Source organism: Tasmannia lanceolata, unplaced genomic scaffold, assembly GCF_043159265.1.
Source record: "Tasmannia lanceolata isolate RefF3 unplaced genomic scaffold, GAP_Taslan_0.1 ptg000037l, whole genome shotgun sequence".
Taxonomy (NCBI): Eukaryota; Viridiplantae; Streptophyta; class Magnoliopsida; order Canellales; family Winteraceae; genus Tasmannia; species Tasmannia lanceolata.
The window spans coordinates 63,307,051-63,314,802 of NW_027518714.1; positions in this window are offsets into that span (position 1 = coordinate 63,307,051).

Sequence of the window (7,752 nt, forward strand, 5' to 3'; positions counted from 1 at the left end):
ACCTCCTAACCTTAGCCTTACTCCAGCTATTGTGCTTAATGCTTCGAGGCGGACGATGAGATTCTCCTTGTTGGAGCTTAATCTTGATCATCTTCTTCTTGTCTTTATCTTCCTAATTTAGTACCTTTTATATACACGAGCCCCTCCCCTTCCTTGAGAGGAGAAGAGTATAGTTTGGCAGAAGGCAGATTAGTGGAGAGGGTACCACAGGCTAAAGAGGTGGAGGGAGAGTTAGCTAGGGTAGGGTTGGGTGAGAGAGAGAGAGAGAGGAGGTCTGTAAAATCTTGGCTTTAAATAGAGGACGAAGGGATTTTGGGGGGGGATAAAATAAGAAAGGGCAAGGGGACATTAAGTATGGAAGGGTAAAGTGAGTAATTTGGCTAAGACATCTCCTAGCCATTGGATCAAATCCTAAACAGCATTGGGATCATCATAGGTTCCATCACACATGAGGTATGGGCACCTCTATGTAAACTAAAGTAACTTTTTGCATGCTTGCATCCAACTTTATCCATGATAAAATTAGGAGATTTCACTAAACTTGGATGCTTTACATCAAGTACGAGGAGTGTTTTTATAGAACACTCAAATGATAAACATAGCAAGAGAATAAGACAATTATGGAAAGACACTATCATAATCTAATTCACTTGCCTAATCTAACCCAACCAACCAATATAGCCTAATAAAATCAAATCTTCTAATCTTAGAATATTTGATCTTGATTTGATTTCATTCTCTAATATGCCCCCTCGAACGTATATGGATTGAAAATCGATATACGTTTGATTACAATAGATATCCCCAAAAAGAAATATAAAAAATTGTAAATTTTGATGCACACTGCTACGAATGATGTCTGCCACGATTGATGTTCGAAATTGCTGAAGATGATTGTCTCATGTTGTTGAAAAATGTGGCGCATGAAAGATGAGCCACGAAGAGCTTCAATGAACTGGATTTGACTCAAGCATGAATGAGCGAGTCATATTTAGGCCAATTTTGAAATGCCCGGCGGACGGCTAGATCGACCGTCCGCCGGAAAATGGAATTGTAATCGGGGCTGGATCGGTGATACCATGAAGAATTTTAGAGAATTTCTATTATTCTTGAGTTTCTTGGATAAATTACAAAGAGAATTGATAGTGCTTATAAAGAGCACTTACATGAAAAACATAGAGATAAATTAAGATAACTATGGAAGGAGATATGTGTAGAATATTATAATGTAATTACTAATCAAATCTAGTTTCCTAGTCTATCTAGGTTACCTCTACTAGCCAACTTGCCTAGTATAATAAGATGATCCAACATGAGATCTCCACATAATCCACTAATGAGATCTCACATATTCTAACAACTTGTGGAGCATATATGTCCCTACTCCCATAAGAGCGCGTGGCTTAAGAATCTTGGCACTCCCAATTATAGTTCAAAATATCAATATCGGGAAGGTTGAAATGTTAGGCATAAATCATGTCAATGATGCATATCGACCATATCAGTCGCACCAATGTGAATCAGTTGATTTGAATTCTTATGGATTCAGAAATGGAGCGATATGCAATATTTTGACTGTGTTTGTGTTTACTTTTATTTTTATGGATGTTTTAATCGAAATGGCGTAGGGATCATAATAGATAAGAGCCTAAGAGATAAGGTTGTAGATGTTAAAAGGAAGGGTGATAGAATTATTCTAATTAAATTAGTATTAGATGAAGAGACGATTAACGTTATTAGTGTGTATGCCCCTCAAATAGGATTAAATGATTCTGTCAAGAGGCAATTTTGGGACGATATGGATGAAGGAGTCCAAGGAATATCACATGGAGAGAAGTTATTTATAGGAGGAGATTTAAATGGTCATGTGGGAAGAACTAGTGGAGGTTTTGAGAGGGTTCATGGAGAATTGGGTTTTGGTAATAGGAATGAGGCAGGAGAAGATATTTTAAGGTTTGCAGTAGCATATGATTTGATGTTAACAAATACTTTTTTTAAGAAAAGAGATTCACACTTGATAACCTTTAGCAGTGGAAACAACTGTAGCCAGATAGATTTTATCCTCACTGGGAGAGAGGATAAAGTAGCGGGTAAAGATTGTAAAGTCATACCCGGGGAGTGTTTAGTCACACAACATAGGCTAGTGGTGTTGGATATATGCATCAAACGTTAGAAGAGAAAAGATAGAGATGTTAGACATCCGAAGACTAGGTGGTGGGATCTCAAAGGGGAAAAACTAAAGATGTTTAATGATAGACTGTTTAAATAAGGACCTTGGAGTATTGACGAGGAGACTAATATTATGTGGAATGGGATGTCTAGTTATATTAGGACAGTGGCTAGGGAGGTACTTGGAGAATCTAGAAGAAGTAAGCCGCCGTCTAAAGACACATGGTGGTGGAATGAGGAGGTCCAAAAGGCGATTAGGTCTAAAAGAGAGAGTTATAAATGCTTGCATAAGTGTAAAAATGAGGGGAACATGGAGAAGTATAGATTGGCTAGAAAAGAAGCTAAGAAGGCAGTAAGTGTAGACACCCCATTTTGACCGGACCCTTTTCCACAAAATCGAATAAGAGTCCCAAAACCAAATCCCAAAAATTCCCGAAGAATCGAACCTTAAAATGCAAAAGAACCCGAAAGTGCCAATTTGCAGACCATTGTTGAAGCGTTTGTGGAGCCCGAGTGATACCTGAACCTTAGTGATATCCTCTGATCAATTGCCCTAATCCTTTCTTTCATTTTTACAAAGATTTGAAAAGTTACAAAATACCCCTGAGTTTTGGTACCGACACTTTATCTGAGTCCCCTGAGTCCTAATGATTACCTGCACACCATATTTTGATATTTGCACAAACCCAATTATCATTTGCCCTTTAATCGGCTCGTCAAAGTTTGTTTATGAAATGCAATAATCTGTTGACAACCATTTAAACGCTAGAAGACAAGATGGTTTGTAAAGGTATCAAATGAGGTTGTGCTAATATCATTTCTTAAGATAAATGGGAGAAGGGGGTGAATCCAAACACCAGGGAGGTGTGCTGATATCAATGCCCTATAAGGAATATGATATATTTGTCCCTTTTATAACCTGGGATAGCCCACCCCTTTTGCCAAAGAGAGTGAGCGATATACTAGTAGGGGCTGTCCAGGGCAAGGATAAGAGGTGCAAGTTTATCATTTCCCTTTACATGAGGGGGGTTGAATTAGAAAATGAATGGCTTGTCCAGGAGAAAAGAGGTCACATATGGCATTTCCTTGCCATCAATTTCTACTCGAGCCACCCCTTTGTAGGAAAAAGAGTAGTCATAATATACTACCAAGGGGGCTGTCCTGCGAAGCATAGGGGGGCCGAATATGGCATTTCCCTTTATAAAGAAAGCATCAGCTAAGGTTAGAGAGAGGGGTTTTTTTTCTTGAGGAGCAAGAAAGAGGTGATAAGGAGACAAAGAGAGGGAGCAGCAGAGAACGGGGTTGAGCTCCATCGGCCACCATTTTCGCCGGCCAATTTTCTCCCCCTTTACATCATCCTCCACTTTCCACCGACCATCTTCTCTACCTATCCTCCATCTCGATCTTATCTCTCATTAGCCAACACCACCACCATCTCCATTGATTCCGGCAAGCTGGCCGGAATCCGACCAAACCAACGCTACCTGATTCCAGCCACCACCTTCTTCGGCCATTTGCACCTTCTTCTCCACTCTACCATCAGCCATTACCCCTTCGTTTTCCTAAACCCAAACCTATTGCCACCGGCCGGTAGCCACCCCATTTCTCGGCCACTCCCTCACCAGTATCCTCATCACCCTATCTATCTCAGTCCCACCTGCATCTAACCCCTTTTCCCCATCGTCATCTCATCTCCACCATTTATTCCACCATCCATCTTCGGTCTTCTTCTCCGGCCGTTCCGCCGGAGATCCAACCAGCACCAACAACAGCCACATCCCTTCCATTTCTCTCATCCTTTTCACTTTCATTTCCACCATTTTTTTAACCCAAAACCCACATCTACTACCATCAGCTAGCATCTCATACCCCGATCTCCATCTCCTCATGGCCACCATCAAACCCCCATCACCATTGCTCCGGTCACATCCTCCAAAAACCCCATTGAATCCGAACCCTGTTTAATCATAGATCCTGTTAGACCTAAAATCGGTAACAGGTACAGCAGTGATGTAAGAGCTGAGCTGGATGACTAGGGGAGCTGAGTCCTGAGGGACCGGAGTGAACGAGGAGTGAGGTGGTCGAGAAAGAGTCCTGCTATGAGGGCTGAGTCCTGCACAAGGCAAGCGAGGTCAGAAGACCAGACCGGGTTTTACTCCGGACAGGCCCTTCGACACTCAAGTCAGTATGAGCAGGAGTGAAGGGGAGATGTCTAGGAGTTTTTAGGGAGAGAAGGGATTTTTTTATTACCCATTGGTTTGAGCTTTGATCCCCTATTTATAGGGAAAATCTGGTGAGGTGTCCTGGACAGGTGTCCAGGACAGGTGGCGGCCTGTGAGAGGTTGCAGCTCACCTACTCTGGGACAGGTGGCGGCCTGTGAGAGGCTGGAGCTCACCTACTCTGGGACAGGTGGCGGCCTGTGAGAGGCTGGTGTTTTCACACCCCATCAGTTGCCCCCCAGTTTTCCAAGTCATTGAGAGACTTGGGAAAGTGTGATCACTCGTTATTCGGGATGGGCAGACGTTGTTTGAACGTGAATCGGAGAATTCATTCTGGAGATCCAGTCCGGAATCCGGAGTTCGAAGCCCGGAGTTCAGAGTTCGGAGTCCGGAGTCCGGAGCTCGGAGTCCGGAGTACGGCTTCAACCGGACTGGCTTTTGTCGCGGTATAGGACGCGTCATATTCAGTCCGGAGTTCGGAGTCCGGAGCTCGGAGTCCGGAGTACGGCTTCAACCGGACTGGCTTTTGTCGCGGTATAGGACGCGTCATATTCAGTCCGGAGTTCGGAGTCCGGAGTACGGCTTCAACCGGACTGGCTTTTGGCGCGGTATAGGACGCGTCATATTCAGTCCGGAGTTCGGAGTTCGGAGCTCGGAGTCTGAAGTACGGCTTCAACCGGACTGGCTTTTGGCGTGGTATAGGACGCGTCATATTCAGTCCGGAGTTCGGAGTTCGGAGTCCGGAGTACGGCTTCAACCGGACTGGCTTTTGGCGCGGTATAGGACGCGTCATATTCGGTCCGGAGTTCGGAGTCCGGAGTACGGCTTCAACCGAACTGGCTTTTGTCGTTTTGTTGAAACGCGTTATATCCAGTTCGGCTTTTACCAGACTGATTTTTGTCGTCTTGCGGCCAGTCCGGTTCGGACCGGACTGATTTTTGTCATTTTGTTGAAACGCGTTATATCCAGTTCGGCTTTTACCGGACTGATTTTTGTCGTCTTGCGGCCAGTCCGGTTCGGACCGGACTGATTTTTGTCGTTTTGTTGAAACGCGTTATATCCAGTTCGGCTTTAAAGATCCAGTACGGAGTACGGAGTGCGGAGCACGGAGCACGGAGTACGGAGTGGAGATGTGAATTTTCATGCGCGTAGGAACACGCGCGTGCTTGATCGTATTTTTGAGTGGGAGAATGTGTCCGTCATAAATATGGGACACGTGGCGCCATTCGAGTGTCCTTGAGATGCGTGCGTCGCATTTAATGCCCCACCGCCTCTGAAAAGCTATAAAAGGAGGTTTACCCCCTTTCATTTTTTTTACTTTTTACTTTTCATCTTTTTTTCTATTCTTGCTCTGGGAGCTTCGACTTCTCAGTTCTCAGTTCGCAGTAGGAGTTGCGCAAGGACTTGACGAGCTCCACTCACCGGTATTCCTCTCAGCCCTTCTCTTTACTGCATGTCTGATAGTAATTCGAGTTCCGAGTCCGGTACGGAGTCCTCCACTAGCAGTAGTTCAGAATTTAGGCCGCCACTGGAGCCTGTAATGGCTAGGACGTCCGCTAGGATAGATCTCGTAGATAGCGACGACGGAGGGGACAGGGACGAGGTGTTTTTAGACTTGAACGCCACTCCACTCCCCACTGGTAGTCTCCCCCGAGCAGAAGGGAGTGTTGAAAGTGACGTTGCTGAGGCGTCTACAACATTCCTTCTTGGCCGGGCGGTGGAGGTGATCGCTAGAGCGCGGATGGATGCCAACCCAAAATACAACCTGCGAGCTCTAGTCGAGGAGAACTACCTCACCAGGTCCATGCTAGGGGACATTAGGGATAAGTACTGCGTGCCTCCAAGATTTGAACTGAAGGCAGCTATAGAGGGAGACAGAGCCTGTAACGAGAGCCGAGATCTCTGTATCTATGAGGAGTCGATGAGGGCGGGACTCCGATTTCCTTTGCACCCATTTTTCTCAGCGGTGCTTCGATACTACGGACTGGCCCCAGCTCAAGTAGCTCCGAACTCATGGAGACTACTGACTGGGTTCTTGTATCTCGTCCATGGCCGGTTAGAGAGGAGCGTGAGCTTGTCGCTATTCCGTGCTTGTGCACATCTGAAGAGGCATAAGGAAGGGGGCTGGATCTACATCAGCCAGCGCCCTGAGCTAAAAATCATTACCGGCATCCCCTCGTCAATACATTCATGGAAGAATAGGTTCTTCTACGTCGAGGATAAGGAGGCCAGTGAGCCCTGGCCTGTCCCTCTAGTGTGGGACACTCCGGACACTTCCAAATTAAGTCGAAAGCCGCTCCTCGAGAGTGAGGACAGAGAGACTTTCGCCTTGATGCGGAAGGAGATTGAGCAATCAGGCCTTATCCTCTGTGTAGAGTTTTCAGGAGAGGAGGTGCTAGTTGGACTGGGCGTGAGTGCCGCGACTCCAAAACGTATGTAGCTAGACCTGTCTTTAGAATTTGTTTATTTTTATATGCTTGCTTCTGACTGCTCGCTTGTCTTGCAGAAATGAAGAAACAATCGACCGTTGAGAAGATAAGACAGGGAGCCCAGCCACGGGCACAGGAGGGTGCTGCACAGGCACAACAGGAGCGCCAGAAGAGAAATGCGACTGTATTGGCGAGTCCGGCCCCATCACAAGGCACTCCTCCACCCCCATCTCAGAGGGCCAAGACTACGGTGAAGCTAATAGGCCCCTTTGCCCAGGGTGGTGGCTCTTCTAAATCCGGTGGTGCTTCTACTGGAACCGGCTCTGGAGCCCGTCCTCCTACGGGACTAAATGAGAACGTTTTTCGGCCCAATTGGGCTGTTCTGAAGGATGATACTGCCCTAGGCGAGAGCCGGGTAGCAGCAGAGATCATGAGCAAGTGTCTGCTGCGGAAGGACAAGCAACAGGTCCTTCGCTAGCCGCCAGCTACAGGAGAGGAGGCTGTGTTATCCTCAGCTTACCAGGTAAGGAAGAGGTGATCAGTTTGCTAACTTTCTGCCCATTTCTTCCTTTGACCATACTGATGCCTGTTTCTGTCTGCAGATCTTGCTCTACTATAATGATCTCAAGGAGAAGAGCAAGAAATTCTCTGAAGCAATTACCGAATCCGAAGAGGAGAACGGGAAGCTGGCCCGTGAGGTCCAGGAGCTTCAAACGAGCATCGGGCGAGTACAGGAGGAGAAGAAGTTGTTGATGGAGGATCTGGCCTCAGAGAAGAAGAAGCTGGTCAAGGCTGCCGAAGCCATGGAGGCCCAAAGAGGAAGAGCCAAAGAGAGGCAGGAGACGGCAGTGAAGGAGGCCACAGAGGCGAAGGAGGCTGAACTTTTCAGCCTGTCAAGCGAGGCTTATAGTCTCATATACTACGACTGCCTCCA